General features: G+C 42.5%; 1 long non-coding RNA gene across 1 annotated transcript; it reads left to right on the top strand.

The window, feature by feature from the left end:
- Positions 1-907: 907 nt before the first annotated feature.
- LOC129635381 (uncharacterized) lies at positions 908-15,608 on the top strand. The gene is made up of 3 exons (XR_008706260.1): positions 908-1,392; positions 9,329-9,381; positions 15,446-15,608. It is a non-coding gene; the product is annotated as an uncharacterized LOC129635381 (long non-coding RNA).
- Positions 15,609-17,182: the final 1,574 nt, after the last annotated feature.

Genomic DNA, 17,182 nt, shown 5'->3' with positions numbered 1-17,182 from the left:
TAAGGTTTCTCCCCTGTGTGGACTCTCTGATGAGACTGCAGTTGTGAAGACCGACTGAAGACTTTACCACACACATCACATCTGTAGGGCTTCTCTCCAGTGTGGACACTCTGATGAAGCTGAAGACTTGAGGCCTGACTGAAGTGCTTCCCACACTCCCCACACTTATATGGTTTCTCTCCTGTGTGGACCCTCTGATGCATGTCGAGGTTCAGGCTCCACTTAAAGCCCTTCCCACACTCCTCACATTTGTATGGCTTTTCTCCAGTGTGGACTTTTTGGTGGGCTTGAAGGTGTGAACTCCGACCAAAGCTTGCTGGATGATTTTAAAGAGGGATTAGGAAAGTTGGGGGGTTGGCAGTTTGGAATTGGATGCATTCAGGAAGCAGACGATCAGAGTTCCAGTGTCTTAGTTTTTATCCAGGAGGCAGGAGGATTAGAGCAAGGTTGGAGTTATCCTTGGTCAAGGGGCAGCACCACTCATGTCAGAAGAAGGTGTTCCATCATTGTTGTGCTTGTGGAGGGCTTTGTTTCTGTCTTGTTGCCACAACAATCATGGCGTAAGCTTCTCTGGACATGTTCATATCCTGTGAGAGCTGTGTATGTCCAGCTGGGGACGTTCTGCTAGCAGAATTATGTCTCACTTTCTTAGTCTCCAGGCTTGTCAGCAGAGCCAGTTTTCACTTGCTCACATGTGGTCCCCACTGTGGGTCCTTATCCATTTCACAGATTAGGAAAATGAGGCCCAGATGTTAACCCATTTTCCCAAATAACAAGACTATAAGCAACTGTTACCTTAACCTCTACATTCAGCTTTAAAGTTTCTGGAATTCACCTGTATTGAAGACATCTTGGGTCTTGTCTCTCATCTTTCAAAATTGGCAGCTCTCTCTCGTTTATAGAGAGGGAGAAGAGTTAATTCAGAAGTGGGAGATGGAGAATGTCAGTGGTCTCTGCTGTGTCACCAGCCATGACGAGTCAATTCACGTCCAGCTAGTGATGGTATGGCTGTGCACCCACAGTGCCTCAAACCTCTGTGGTCTTCACCACTTGTGGAAGCCTGTCTCCTAGGATGGTTGCCAACAGTTCCTCCCATCCCAATAGACACGTGCTGCTCTTCCCCCTGCTTTGAAGATGAGTTGTGACGTGCTTGGACCAACTGAATGTAGAAGTGATCCTGAGCCAATTTTGGTTCTAGCCCTTGAAAGGCATGGCAGCGTCCACTTTTCTGCTCTTGTACTCACCTGCCGTCCTGCGAGGCTGTGCTGCTAAAGACTATGGGAAGGAGATCCAAGGTGCCGCAACTGACAGCCAGTACCAAGGTTCCTGACATAACAATGAAGCCTTATTGAACCTTCCAACTCAAACCAACTGCCAGATCAATGCAGTCAGGTGAGTGATCCTAGCGCCCATCATATGAAGCAGAAAAACTGCTCAGTCAACCCCCAGAAGCATGAAAAATAAGAGGTTGTTGGTTTGGGGTTTTTTTTGGCAAAGCCTGAAAAATAAGAGGTCATTGGTTTTGGGTTTTTTTGACATCTAATTTTAAAAACTGAGATATAAGCACATACCATGCAATCCACCCTTTTATTGGATTGGCCAAAAAGTTCGCTTAGTTTTAAGTAAAAAAAGCACATTTTTATTTTCACCAAGATACTTATCGAACAATGCATTATTAACTGAACAAACTTTTTGGCCAACCCAATAAAATGTGCAATTTCATGGTTTTTAGTATATTCACAAAGTTGTGCAAACATTACCAATATCTGATTCTGTGTCAAACTGCCAAGGTAGAATTTTTTTGTTTTTAGTGACTCAGTGGTTTCTTCTCCTTGAGGACATTTCCAATTTACAAGTGAAGAAAAAATATATTAAACATTTTTATTACTCTCTGAAACATGAATTCTGGAAAATTATTGCAACTATAAATATGGAAAAATCAAGTAATTAAAATTTGATCATGATGATGAGAGATTTTAGAACATAGGGAAGTACAGAATATGTTATGATGTTTATTTACCACTCAGATTTGACCAGTGTCAATGTTTGCCACATTTTCTTTTGAAAATCATTACTGGTATAGATGAGTCCAGTTTATATTCCCTTCCTGATTTTATTTCCCTTACTCCCTTTCCAGAGGTAGCCACTGCTCTAAAGATGGTATGTTTCCCTGAAGTCCATGTTTAAAACATAATATACGCATAAAAAACATTTATTTTCACTCATTAAACTTTATATAAACATCACACTGATAGGGTCACTCTGAAACTATTTTAGCCCAACACTGCATTTTTTAAGATTTAAATATATATTCATCAGTTTAGTTCACTCAGTTGTGCCCAACTCTTTGCGACCCCATGGACTACAGCACACCAGGCTCCTCTGTCCATGGATTCTCTAGGCAAGAATCCTGGAGTGGGTTGCCATGCTCTCTTCCAGAGGATCTTCTAGATCCAGGGATCGAACCTGCAAAAATATATATTCAGAATATATAATATTTATACAAAGTATATCATAAACATGTAATATATACTTATATTAAACATGTACAGTTTAAAATAAAATAAACATGTACAGTTTATTTTAACTACTGTTCAGTATTCCACCAAATCATTATCACTTAGGTATAGTTTGGTGGTATGATCCCTACATAAAAATCTCATAAATGATAAAGGGCTTTCCTGGTGGTCCTGAGGTTAAGACTGCATGCTTCCACTGCAGGGGGACTGCAGGTGATGTGGTCAGGGAACTAGGATCATGCATGCCACCCAGCGTGGCCAAAGTCTAAAAAAAAAAAACTAAAAAACAGGAAAAGTCACTAATTATCTCACTGATGAGTAATTTGTAGGTAGACTGTTCCAGTGGTAGGTCAGTGGCTCACAATGTCAAGATGCTATTTGGCATCCCTGGGATTCTGTCTGTCTTCCTCTTGCGGTCCCAAGATAGCTGCCGTAAGTCTGAGCATCGTACTCTTGCCTGTCTTGGTACCCAAAGCAGGAAGCGGACAAAGAGGGCAAAGCATTTTCCTTTTCTAGCTTTATTCTCTAACAAGTAGGTACCACGTTTCATCAAACCCAAGATGCTATCAATTTACTATTAAAAATAAAGAGTGCCGACAATTAAACTGGCTTAATGCTTTCTTAACCCTTAGAATTTTTATTTGGTGCTTATAAAATACCTCTTTGAGACAAAAACATAAAATTTAAAAATATTATATGTTACTCTTGAACATACAAAACAAGAAAATAGAAATGATCTAAATTAGTTATGGCATTTTCAGAACATCTTCCCACCAGAGTTCCACTTTAAATTGCTTTTCAATTCAGTGCCTTCCCTGTCTGTCTTCTTCCCCAAGACACCACTCTCTGTGCTCCCAGGAACACTGGCAGGACAGCAGTCTCCTCCGGAATCACCAGTTATCTCAAGGAACCCCATTCTGTAGGTTTTAGTTCTGACATTCTCTGGATCTTACCAGAAGATGTCACAAACCAGTAGGCTTTGGATCAAGTTTGCACACCCGTGGGGAATGACTCATATACCACAGCAGTCCTCTGACAGATTGATTGTGAGAAGTCTGCCAATTTCAGAAATGAAAGAATGTGTCTCAGAATCAGTGCAGTACTGAATTGTCCCCAGAAGCCTCTCACCAAACTCTTCCCTTAGTTCTCCTTGGTCAGATAGGTTGCCTGCCCACCACTGGATCAATTACTGGCCAAAGAGAGTCCAATGCATCCCTTGGGTTCATTGCGATGCATCCACAAGACACTGATGTGGGGGAATCAATAAAACCGGGGTTTCATTAAGTAGGAGGAGGAGGGAATGCCTGCTGACAGGACTGGCTCCTCACGTTAGCAGATTTGTCTCTTATGGACAAGACTCTTAAGTCATTTCCAATTTTCATTTCATTGGGAAAACCCGAATGAACCTTTTGGCTAACCCAAAAGGTGCAACCAAAAAAGTACAAACATAGCCACAGATCCCACCCTTGCCCTTGTGCACGGTTATGAGACTTTCTCTAGGCTGCACACTGTAAGATGGGGTTTTGCTGAAAATGTAACAAATTCTGTGTGTTCACCCCCAGCTTCATCTCATCATGGACTTGTTTTGTCTACTCTTTCCCTCTTCTGATGTTTTGCTGCTGGAATATTTTAAAGCAAGACCCAGACATCATACCCATTTCCTTCTAAACACTTCAGTATGCAACCTCGAAAGGAATATCCAAATACTTTCTTGCCTAACCACAATGCCATTATCCCATCTAACAAAATTTCAAATAATGCCTTAATATTCAATTACCAAGCTGTACTCAAATTTCCTCTATTGTATAAAAATGCTCTTTTTATAATTTCTGTTTAAAATCAGGATCAAACAAGATCCCTTTTATTTGGTTATGTCTCTTGTGTTTCTTATAAGTCTTTTAAGTCTTATGTTTCTCTTAATCTAGAGCAGTTTCCTCCCCTTTTATTTTTTCTTTCATTGACTGGTTGATGAAATTAGAGTCCAATATAAGAACCCTCCTTTGAGATCTGGTGTATTGCTTCCTTTATGCTCAGTATTTCCTGTGCCCTAGAGGTCAGACTGTAATTTTTTAATTTTTATTTATTTAGTTTTGGCTGTGCTGGGCCTTCATTGCTGCTCAGGCTTCTCTCTGGTTGTGGCGAGCGGGGGCTACTCTCTAATTGCGGTGTGCAGGCTTCTCACTGGGGCTTTCCAGGTGCTGCTAATGGTAGCGAGCCCACCTGCCAATGCAGGAGACGTAAAAGGCACTGTTTCAGTCCTTGGGTCCGGAAGATCCCCTGGAGGAGGGCATGGCAACCCTCTCCAGTATTCTTGCCCAGAGAATCCGGTGCACAGAGGAGCCTGGTGGACTACCGTCCAAGGGGTCACAAAGAGTCGTACGCGACTGATGTGGCATTGCAGTGGCTTCTCTTGTGGACTATGGGCTCCAGGGCACTTGGGGTTCAGTAGTTGCGGCTCCTGAGCTCCGTAGCACAGGCTCAACGGTGGTGCACAGGCTTAGTTGCTCCGGGGCATGTGGGATCTTCCCAGTTCAAGGACTGGACCTGTGTCACCTGCCCTGGCAGGTGGATTCTTTACCACTGAGCCATCTTCCCTGGTAGCTGGCCCGAGATCAGTTTTAAAGGCTTGATTATATTATGGTTCAATTTTTTTTTTCCCTTGAGAATCCTTCCTGGGTGGTGCTGTGCACTTTCTGCATCACTGTCTGGAGGTATATGATATTTGCTATCTCATTTAAAAGAATTTTATTTACTTTGGGCTGCTCTGGGTCTGCGTTGCTACACGTGGGCTTTCTGTAGTTGCAGTGACTGGGGGCTACTCCCTAGTTGCGGTGCACAGGCTTCTTATTGTGGTGCCTTTTCTTGTGGAGCATGGGCCCTAGGGTGTGGGCTCAGCAGTTATGGTGCATGGGCTTAGTTACCCCACAGCATGTGGAATCATCTTGGAACAGGGATCCAATCCATGTCCCCTGCCTTGGCAGGTGGATTCTTAACCGCTACCACCAGGGAAGTCTCTCATTTTTTTTTGATGTGTATTTTAGTTTAGTTTAGTCTAGCATTTGGCCATACTGTGTGGCATGTGGGATCTTAGTTCCCTGACTAGGGATCGAACCTGCATCCTCTGCATTGGAAGTGCAGAGTCTTAATCACTGGGTAAGCAGCGAAGTCCTGCTATCTCATTTGTGTGTGTGTATGTGTGTGTGAGACATTAGCATTGATCCTACCCAGTGTGGTAGAATCTGACTGATCCTACCCAGTCTGTGATGACCTAGAGGGGTGGGAGGGGGAGAGGGAGGCTCAAGAGAGAGGGGGGTATATGTATAATTATGGCTGATTTGTGTTATTGTACAGCAGAGACCAACACAACATTGTAAAGCAATTTTTGTCCAATTAAAAAATAAATTTAAAAAAATTAAAAGAAAAAAAAAAAAAACTGATCCTAGGGAGTTCCTTGGCAGTCCAGCCATTAGGACTCCAAGCTTACTGTCAAGGGCCTGGGTTTGATTCCAGGTCAGGGAAATAAGATCTTACATGCCTTGCAGCATGGCCAAAAAAATTAAGAAAAAGATTGTTCCTTGGGTTTGTATAGTGCCTGTCTGATCTTTATACATTTCCTGTCAGCCTTTTCCCTAATGATTTCAGAAGTGCTAGTGACCACTGTGTTAATCAGTTATTTTGCTAGTAGTTGAAACAATTTTCAAATTTTGACACTCCTGCATCTCTTAACTAGAATCCATAGATTTCACACGCTAGGATCTCCCTCGCCTTTCCCTGGTCCTAGCCCTGGCTAGAATTCTTCCTCACTGACAACCTTTCCCTTGTCCACAGAGATATTCGGTTACACTGAAATTCAGTGTATATCAGAAAGGCAGGAGGAATACTTAGTAGTTTCCCTATAATTATCAATTTTCCAAGGAGTCAGTTGATATCCCGACAATCTCTATGGCTATTTCTTTTCTAAAAAATTATTCAGAATTCATTTTTTATATGTTCAGTATGTTTTAATCAACTGCATGCCTTCATATGCCTGAAATAAAAATTATTCCATGTGTGCCCGTGGGAGCACATAGCCCTAATGATTGTCCATTATTATACTTCTACTGTGGCTCAATGGTAAAGAACCTGCTTGCCAATGCAGGAGACGCAGGAGACACTAATTCAATCCCTGGGTTGGGAAGATCCCCTGGAAGAGGAAATGGTAACCCACTCCAGTATTCTTGCCTGGAGAATCCTATGGACAGAGGAGCCTGGAGGGCTACGGTCCATAGGGTCGAAAAGAGTCAGACACGACTTAGGAACTAAGCACGCACTGGTATGAAGCAGAAGTGTCAAGCAGAACTGTGTTCTTAATCCCCAGTTTGGCTGTTGTCATTGTGTATGTGTTTTAAATACACCTTTATGTTCATCAGTTTCTTTGCTTATCTTTGCTTCTTTTTTTTTAAGTAGCTATACTGATATATAATTTATGTATCATACAACTCATCTATTTATTTATTTTATTATTTGTAAAAATATTTATTTTTATTTATCTGACTGCATTGGGTCTTAGTTATAGCACGCAGGATGTTCGATCTTCATTGCAGCCCATGGGGTCTTTATCTGAGGCATGTGAACCCTTAGCTAGGGCATGTAGGATCCAGTTCCCTGACCAGGAATCGAACCCAGGCCCCTCCCTCCATTGGGAGCACGGAGTCTTAGTCACTGGACCACCAGGGAAGTCCCACAATTCATCTATTTAAAGTGCATGGTTTGGTAATTTTTAATATATTCACAAAGTTGTGTGATCACCCCCACGATCTAATTCCAGAACATTTTCATCATATTCAAAAGAAGCCCTGTAGCCTTTACTAGTCATTCTCAGTTCCTCCCAACCCACGTTACCATGATTCTAGAACAAGAAGCCACCCTCAGAGAAGGTAGCCCTCGCCTCACTTGCACTGCCCCATTCCCCAGTACTCTATTTTTACCCTTTTCCAGCCACTTACCCCTGGTAATCAGTTTCTTAAGTTCCTGAGAATCACACATTCCCCCACCTTTAAAAATATGTAGAACGTGAACATGTCTGAAGTAGAGACTCAGCCACTTACTCCAAATGCCTTCATCTTCCAAAGTCATACAGTCAGGGGAGGGTGGGATGGATGAACTGGGAGGTTGGGATTGACATATACACACTGCTGTGTATAAAATAGATAACTAATAAGGACCTACTGTATAGCACAGGGAACTCTATTCAGTACTCTGTAATGACCTATATGGGAAAAGAATCTAGAAAAGTGTGGGTATGTGTATAACTGATTTGCTTTGCTGTACAGTAGAAACTAACGCAGCATTATAAATCAACTATACGTCAGTAAAAAAGAAAACATTGAATATAACAAAAAAACCCAAAGTCATACAGTATGTAATTTTCACTTGTCAAACACTCCCTTTTCCTACTTTTCCTGGGCAGCCAGGTATAACCACATAACTACTGCTTTAAAAGGTTGTTGCATGTCTTTTTCTCTTTTCTCCCAATTCTCCATCCTACTGTCTGGATTGTAAATGTGATGGCTGGAGCTCTAACAGCTATCTTAGACCCTGAAGCCAAGGTCTTTGGGATAGAGGAGTGTAAAGCTTAAAGAACCTGCATTCCTAATGATATCTTAGACACTCCACACCAGTTCCAGACTGTATTTGTGTGTGTGTTGCATGCAAAATTTATTCATTGTCAATTTGGATGTTCTATCACATAATGCTGAAACATAATGCTGAATCACATAATGCCAATCCTAACTGCTTCAGTTTCTAAATGAAACTAAGGAATAAATCTGATTTGATTTTTGCTTGTGTCATCTAAATTTACTATTTCGTTATGTACAGTCCTACATAAATCCTGTAATAACATGGAATGAAAACTGTACGTTTATGTTAGAAATGTTGGTGTTGTGATATCATCAGGGCTAATATGTTGGTGTTCATGTGTATTATATAATATTTTGTAACAAATGAGGAGCAGAGGAGCAGAAAAATACTGTTCTAAGAGTGCTTCTTTGGGGGATGTGACCTAGTCCAGGAGTCAGGAGACTCAGAGAGAGCCTGAAGAAGCTAGATCTGAAAGGTAGAAATGAAAAAGGATAGGGAAGAGCAGGTGCAAAGGCTGGTGGTGGGAGGGATCCTACTGAGTGTGAGAGATGGACATAGACTCCTTGTGGCTTGAGCAGAGAGAATGAGGGGCAGGGAGGAGTCAGACCATATGAAGAGTTCTGTTTCCTGCCCCGCAGGGATCACTGTCCTTTATCACCTGATGTTCAGTGTTTGGGCTTCCCGGGTGGTGCCAGTGCAGGAGACATAAGAGACGTGGGTTTGATTCCTGGGTTGGGAAAATCCTCTGGCAACTCATCCCAGTATTCTTGCCTGGAGAATTCCATGGACAGAAGAGCCTGGTGCGTTGCAAAGAGTCGAACACGACTGAAGCGACTTAGCACACATGCTCATCTAGTGTTTTAAAAACCGTTCTTTCTCATGTATTTTTGTCCTTTTGTTGTTTTCTCTACCTTTTCCTCAACGGTTACTTAGTATTCCATGGTGCAAGTGTGTTCTGATTTATCTAGTTAATCCTTCACAATGATCGTTGAGATATTTTTTGATTTTCTGGTATTTCACCCAGTCTCACAACTAACATCTTTACACGTGAACCTTGTCTTCCATTGCACAGTAGCTGTGCAGACACAATTTGTCAATAGAAGGAGCCGATGGAAGAAAAGCCAAATGCGGATACTCTTTAGGTAAATTAAACAAGACTTCTCTCTTATGGTCATTTTTCTTTCCAGAACTGCTGTCTGTCACTCCAGTCAACCTGCTTCAGGAATGTCCAGTTTATTAGGTAGGTCAGTACCTGTAAATCCCTGTTTTGAATTGTTTCATATTCTTTGTGTTTAGGACTGCTCGGCCATTGCCAATTAAGAGGTAACATTAAGCAACTGTTTTATTTTGTAATTGATTAATTTAAAATATTTATTTCTTTGGCTGCACCTGGTCCTAGCTGTGGCACTGGGGATATTCAATCTTTCTTGCATCGTGTGAGATCTTTAGCTGTGACATGAAGACTCTTAGTTCCAGTGTGTGGGATCTAGTTCCTTGACCAGGGATCGAACCTGGGCCCCCTGCACTGGGAGCTAGGAGTCCTAGCCACCGCACTACCAGGGAAGTCTGTAAACAACTGTTTTAAATGTCCCTGGACCTTCTGTGATGGGGAGGAGGCTGTTCTGCCCCACGCATGTAGGACAGCCTCATTTCCTCCCTGGGGCTTGTTGGCTGCATTGATGAGTGTTAGTGGTTGGCGCCAAGGGAAGGAAAGCCAAACCCAGTCATCCACTGGGTAAACCCAACATGTTTTTTATACCTGGGGATTCAGAAGGAACTGAGCAGTCAGAAAACCAGTTGATTAGCAGCATTCTGTGGGAGGAAGAGTGGTGCAAGCTTCAGATCCTAAACAATCTCACCGTAGATGTGCGTGCTGGAGGTGGAGTGAGGTGCAGATGGGAACATCTGGCTATCCAGGGTCACATTCAGCCTCCAGGAAGTCAGCAGCCCCTCCTGGGCCTAGACTTCTGTGTGTTTGTATCAGCCTGGGACGTGCTAGGCCAGGTGACTCTCACCAACACAGCAGCTAAATCCCATGGGGTTTCACTATGGGGCACCCTCCGCGTGACTGGTCATCACCCTGCTGAACCTCAGTAAACACAGCCTGGTCCGTGACATCCCTGAACTCAGAGCTGTGGATGCAGGACAAGGCTCAGTGCCTTGTAGTCTCGGGGATCATTCACCAGATCCTTAGACCTGATCAGCGGCCTGGGTGCAGGCCTTCCGGTTCAAAACCTAGAAGCATCTTTCACCGTCCATTCTTGAGGAACCTACGCCCATGTCTACAGCCGCTGCTGCACCCATTCCAAGATATTATCACACTAAACCTCAGAACTGGCCTTGAACCTGGTCCCTGACTCTCCATACACCTCCCACATCTGTGGCTCTCATTACAGATGTATTGGACAGAGTGAGTTTAGACCTTTGGGACAGGTGTGTATACCTACATCCCGGGCTTCCGAGGTGGTGCTAGTGGTAAAGAACCCGCCTGCCAGTGCAGGAGACGTAAAAGACGCGGGTTCAATCCCTGGATCAGGAAGATCCCTTGGAGTAGGGCATGGCAACCTGTTCCAGTATTCTTGCCTGGAGAATCCCACAGGCAGAGGAATCTGTCAGGCTACAGTCCATAGGGTCGCAAAGGGTCGGACATGACTAGAGCAACTTCGCTTGCCTCTTCAGTTCAGTTCAGTCGCTCAGTCGTGCCCGGCTCTTTGCGAGCTCATGAATCGCAGCATGCCAGGCCTCCCTGTCCATCACAAATTCCCAGAGTTTACTCAGACTCACGTCCATCGAGTCGGTGATGCCATCCAGCCAGCTCATCCTCTGTCGTCCCCTTCTCCTCTTGCCCCCAATCCCTCCCAGCATCAAAGTCTTTTCCAATGAGTCAGCTCTTCACATGAGGTGGCCAAGGTACTGGAGTTTCAGCTTCAGCATCATTCCTTCCAAAGAACACCCAGGACTGATCTCCTTCAGAATGGACTGGTTGGATCTCCTTGCAGTCCAAGGGACTCTCAAGAGTCTTCTCCAACACCACAGTTCAAAAGCATCAATTCTTCCGTGCTCAGCTTTCTTCACAGTCCAACTCTCACATCCATACATGACCACAGGAAAAACCATGGCCTTGACTAGATGGATCTTTGTTGGCAAAGTAATGTCTCTGCTTTTGAATATGCTATCTAGATTGGTCATAACTTTCCTTCCAAGGAGTAAGCTTCTTTTAATTTCATGGCTGCAGTCACCATCTGCAGTGATTTTGGAGCCCCCCAAAATAAAGTCTGACACTGTTTCCACTGTTTCCCCATCTATTTCCCATGAAGTGATGGGACCAGATGCCATGATCTTAGTTTTCTGAATGTTGAGCTTTAAGCCAACTTTTTCACTCTCTACTTTCATTTTCATCAAGAGGCTTTTTAGTTCCTCTTCACTTTCTGCCATAAGGGTGGTGTCATCTGCATATCTGAGATTATTGATATTTCTCCCTGAAATCTTGATTCCAGCTTGCTGCTGCTGCTGCTGCTAAGTCACTTCAGTTGTGTCTGACTCTGTGAGACCCCATAGACAGCAGCCCACCAGGCTCCCCCGTCCCTGGGATTCTCCAGGCAAGAACACTGGAGTGGGTTGCCATTTCCTTCTTCAATGCATGAAAGTGAAAAGTGAAAGTGAAGTCGCTCAGTCGTGTCCGACTCTTAGTGACCCCATGGACTGCAGCCCACAGGCTCCTCCATCCGTGGGATTCTCCAGGCAAGAGTACTGGAGTGGGGTGCCATTGCCTTCTCTGTGATTCCAGCTTAGCTAACTTGAAAACATAAATTTACCGCTGACCACTAGGTGGCACCCCAGCACAAGTTATACTGTTGTATGTTTAGGCTCAGCATTTTAAGACCAGTTGCTTTGAGGATGTGTGATCTGACTAAGATAATACTTCCTTTTGGAGTGTCAGGTTTAAACATTGTGGGTCCAGTTCCAATGTGAATTTCAAGAGCTTGGCTGAACGATAGACACAAGTAACTGTAGTGAGTCTGGCTGTGACCTGTCACTGCTCTTTTAGTCTGTATTTGTTGAAAGAATTAGCCACTGTCTTTCTGTAGAAATGTCTCTTCTGTGACTTGTTTCTCTCTGAATCTCCAGAGACACTGGTGCATGCCAACTTCATGTCTCTCCCTCCTGTCTCTCCTCCTCAATCCAGATGGTTCAGTCTCAGAGCTTTGCCAACCTGGAGTATGCCTTCTACCTTTGCCTTTTCGTTTATCAATAAAACAGGGGGAAGAACAATAGGACCACGAGTCCTTTTGCTTAGGCGGTACAGTAAGTCCCCTACATATGAATGGATTCCATTCGAAGAAAGCATTCTATAAGTCCAACAAAGATAACCTAGGTACCCAGCTAACACAATTGACTATACAGTACTATACTGTAATAGGTTTACAATACGTTTCACACAAAAATACATAAAAAAAACAGACACACACAAAATAAAACATTTTTAACCTTATAGTACAATATCTTGACAAGTACAGTAAGACACTATAATACCTGGCATACAGGGGCTGGCATCAAGTGAGCAGGCAAGAAGAGTGACTGCCTGGAGGAGGGAGGGGAGGTGGGAGATGGTAGGGCTGAGGGATCGCCAGGCTGCAGTTTCGCTCATGCCTGGCGTTACTGGCAGGGGTTCTGGTTCCTTGTGGAACCAGATGCAAGTTTGCATCTTTGAAAGTTTGCAGCTTGAAGGTTCCTTCCTGGGGACTTAGTGTACAAGGAGGCCAAGGCAGCGCTGTTGCTATAGTAAGTCAGGCACATGCGGGTAAATCAAGGTATTTCCTCCTGTGGGTAACTTTGGTTGTTCTGGCTCTTGGCTGCTGTTTAATTCCTGTGGTCACTGTAGCAGTTGAACTTCACTCAGTTGCAGCAAATGCTGGAAAATCAGACCCAGCTCTCTCTGTAGCTTGTCCTGTGCACTTGCAAGCAGACAAGACTTGCTTTATTTCATGTCCCTACCATTAGGAAATGGTTTTTTATTGAAGTATAGTTGATTTACAATGACTTCCCTAGTGGCTCAGACGGTAAGGAGTCTGCCTGCAATGTGGGAGACCCAGGTTTGATCCCTGGGTTGGGAAGATCCCCTGGAGAGGGAAAGGGTAACCCACTCCAGTATTCTTGCCTGGAAAATCCCGTGGACGAAGGAGCCTGACAGGCCCCAGTCCATGGGGTCACAAACAGTTGGACATAATTGAGGGGCTTCACTGATTTACAATACTATATTAGTTTCAGGTGTTGACAAGATAGCGCTTTAAAATTTTAATAGATTATAGTCCATTTAAAGTTACTATAAACTAATTGGCTATGTTCCCTGTGGTATACAGTATATTCTTGTGGCTTATTTATTTTATCCATCTTAGCTTGTACCTCTTAATCTCCAGCCCCTATCTCGCCTCTCTCCCCTCCCCACTGGTAGCCACCAGTTTGTTCTCCATATCTGTGAGTCTGTTTCTGTTTTGTTACATTCATTAGTTTGTTTATTTTTTAGATTCCACACATAAGTGATAACATACAGTATACGTCTTTGTCTGACTTATTTCACTTAGAATAATGCCCTGTGGATCAATTCATATTGTTGCAGATGACAGAATTTCATTCTTCTTTATGGCTGGGTCATATTCTATTGTATATATATATAATGTATGCATAATGTGCATATATATTTTATATTATAATATAATGTTTAATTCATTGTATTTAATATATAATTATATAAATGTAATTTATATTATATATGCATATATATTATATATATACACCAAATCGTCTTTATCCATTACATTTTGTAATGAACACTTAGCTTACTTCCATATCTTGGCTGTAATGTTGCTATGAACATTGGGGTGCATATGTCTTTTCGAATTAGTGTTTTCACTTTTTTCGGATATACACCCAGGAGTGCAATTTTGCTGGATCATAATGGTGGTTCTATTGTTAGTTTTTTGAGGAACTTCCATGCTGTTTTCCACAGTGGGTGCACCAATTTGCATTCCCACCAACAGCGTACAAGAATTTCAGCTCTTCACATCCTCGCCAACTTGTGTTATTTATGGTCTTTTTGATGATAACCATTCTGACAGGTGTGGGGTGCTATCTCACTGTGCTTTTGATTTGCATTTCATGTCCCTACCATTCTGGATTCAAAGCATTTTCAGCGTCCAGTGTGTGTCAAGGCTCTGTTTGTACTGGACACTGGACACTCTGAAGGACTTTGTCCCCAGAAGGATATTATAGAAGGCAGAGGATTTTAAAGTAGGGAAAAGAGAGGGGAAAATTGACAGGTTAGTTTCAGTGAGAGACAGCAGTCAAGCTAACTACTGTGAGTGTTCCCTGCTGGTTTGTATTCTGTTAATTTTGAGAAAAATAAAAAGTGAGAAACCAGCACGGTGTGAAAAGATACTGAGGGCTGACCCATTTCTGGTTTGTAGGATTAAAAACAATGTTTGTTTCCTGATCATAACACTCAGGTTTATCTTCAGATAGTAATTCATATCCACAATGCAAAAATGACATAAGGCTTTGGCTTTATCCAGAGGTTAGCAATGAAAATGACGGCGGCTGAGCTTAGCTATATGAAGTCACCAGGTGAGCTAGGCTGTCACCCTGACCCAGGGTAAGAAGGAAGCTGGGTAATTGATGATATTAGGAAATGAAAAGGGACAGGTCAATGGAGGGGTCAGAGTTCATGCAGAAATAAAGGAACCCAGTGACTGAAGGAGGCGATGAGAAGGTCAAAAGCACAGGCCCAGCAGCGCCCGAGACATGGTCGCCCTTGTTTGTGGCAAATATAACAACTGCTGTTTTCATCTAGGCCTCCATTTCTTTTTCTTAAAAAAATTTTTTTATTGAGACATAGTTGTTTTCAATTTAATTTAATAAAAAAGATCATTGACTGTGCCTTGAGACTTGTGGGATTTTAGTTCCTTGGCCAGGATTGAACCTCGGGCCACAGCAGTGAACGTGTGGAATCCTAACCACTGGCCTGCCAGGGAGTTCCCCCAGGCATCGTTGATGTACAGTATTAAATTAATTTTCAGGTGTGCAACATAGCAATTCACAATTTTTAAAGGTTATGCTCCATTTATAGTTATTATAAAAATACTGGTTATATTCTTGTGCCATACAATAAATTGTTGAAGCTTTATATATTTTATACATAGTAGTTTCTACCTCTTAATCACCTCTGTGTATCTTATCCCGCCCCCTTCCCTCTCCTCACTGGTAACCAGTGGTTTGTTCTCTCTTTTTTTTGTATTTGGCTATACCAGATCTTTGTTGCAGCATGTGGAATCTACTTCCCTGACCAGGGATCGAACCCAGGCTCCCTGCATTGGGACTGTGGAGTCTTACCACTGGACCACCAGGGAAGTCCCCATTCATCATTTTCTGAATCTTCTAAGGTTTAAAAGAACTTGTTTCTACTCAGACTAGAGGCTGTTTAAATATATTGTTTTATCCTAAATTAATACTAATCCCTCTATAAAAAGGTTTTGTTTTGTTTTGTTTTTTTAAAGACCTGATACTCTGAATATATATCTCCTGATCACAAGAAAGGCATCCAAGCAGAGAAAAAGTTTGACACAAAGGATTAAAAAACAGCAGGGTGCTTTCCTTTTTCTGTTCTTTTTTGTTTTCAAATGCAAGCTCTGTGTCTAGACATGGAAACAAACAATTGTTCAGTGTGATTACGTCTATTGTTTAGGGGGCTGAATCAGGCTGGTGGGGGAGGATTGACTAATGAAGAGGTTAATGCTAGTTTTTCCTCCCCACTCAGCACTGACTGGAACAAGTACAACTTTGGAAATGGAAAATAATGCTTTTGATGTCTTAGTAAGCCCATCATTTGATTTCCTTTTATGGTAGTCCTGGCGATGGTGGGTTCAGATATTGGGGAAGCCAGTAGCCCCAGAGACATTCACGGCCATGTATATACATATATTCTTTTCCATGTGGTTTATCCCAGGACATAAATATAGTTCCCTGTGTTATCCAGTAGGACCTTGTTGTTTATCCATCCTGTATATAACTGTTTGCATCAGCCAACCCCAAACTCTCAATCCATTCTTCCCCCACCCGCTTGCCCTTGGCAACCGTAAGTCTGTTCTCTATGTCTGTGAGTCTGTTTTTGTTTCATGGATAGGTTCATTTGTGCCATATTTTAGATTCCACATATAAGTGATATCATATGGCATTTGTCTTTATCTGACTTCACGTAGTGTGATCATCTTAGTTGCATCCATGTCGCTGCAAATGGCATCGTTTCATTCTTTTTTATGGCTGAGTAGTATTCCCTTGTGTGTGTGTACCATATCTTCTTTATCCATTCATCTGTTGATAGACATTTAGGTTGCTTCCATCTCTTGACTGTTGTGAACAGTGTTGCTATGAACAGAGGGTTGTGTGTATCTTTTCAGATGATAGTTTTGTCTGGATATATGCCCAGGAGTGGGACTGCTGGCTCATAAGGTAATTCTAGCATTCTGGGGCCCCTCCATACTCTGTTCTGTAGCAGCTGCATCAACTTACATTCCCATCAACAGTGTAGGTGGGCTCCCTTTTCCCCACATCCTCACTAGCATTTATTATTTGTAGACTTTTTAACAATGGCCATTCTGACTGATGTGAGAATTTTAGTTTGATTTGCATGTCTCTAATTAGTGATGTGGATTATCTTTTCATGTGCCTGTTGACTATCTGTATGTTTTCTTTTGAGAAATGTCTGTGTAAGTCTTCTGCCCATGTATTTGATTGGGTTGTTTGTGTTTTTTTGCTGTTGAGTTGTGTGAGCTGTTTGTATATTTTGGATATTCAGCCCTTATTGGTTGCATCATTTGCAGATATTTTCTCCCATTCTGTAGGCGTTCTTTTCATTTTTTTAGTAGTTTCCTTTGCTGTGCAAAAGCATGTATGTTTGATTAGGTCCCATTTGTTTATTTTTGCTTTTATTTCTATTGCCTTAGGAGACTCACCCAAGAAAACATTGGAATGATTTATGTCAGGGAATG

Source organism: Bubalus kerabau, chromosome 20, assembly GCF_029407905.1.
Source record: "Bubalus kerabau isolate K-KA32 ecotype Philippines breed swamp buffalo chromosome 20, PCC_UOA_SB_1v2, whole genome shotgun sequence".
Taxonomy (NCBI): Eukaryota; Metazoa; Chordata; class Mammalia; order Artiodactyla; family Bovidae; genus Bubalus; species Bubalus kerabau.
The sequence above is the reverse complement of the archived record's forward strand: the minus strand, read 5'-3'. Positions and strand labels throughout refer to the sequence as shown.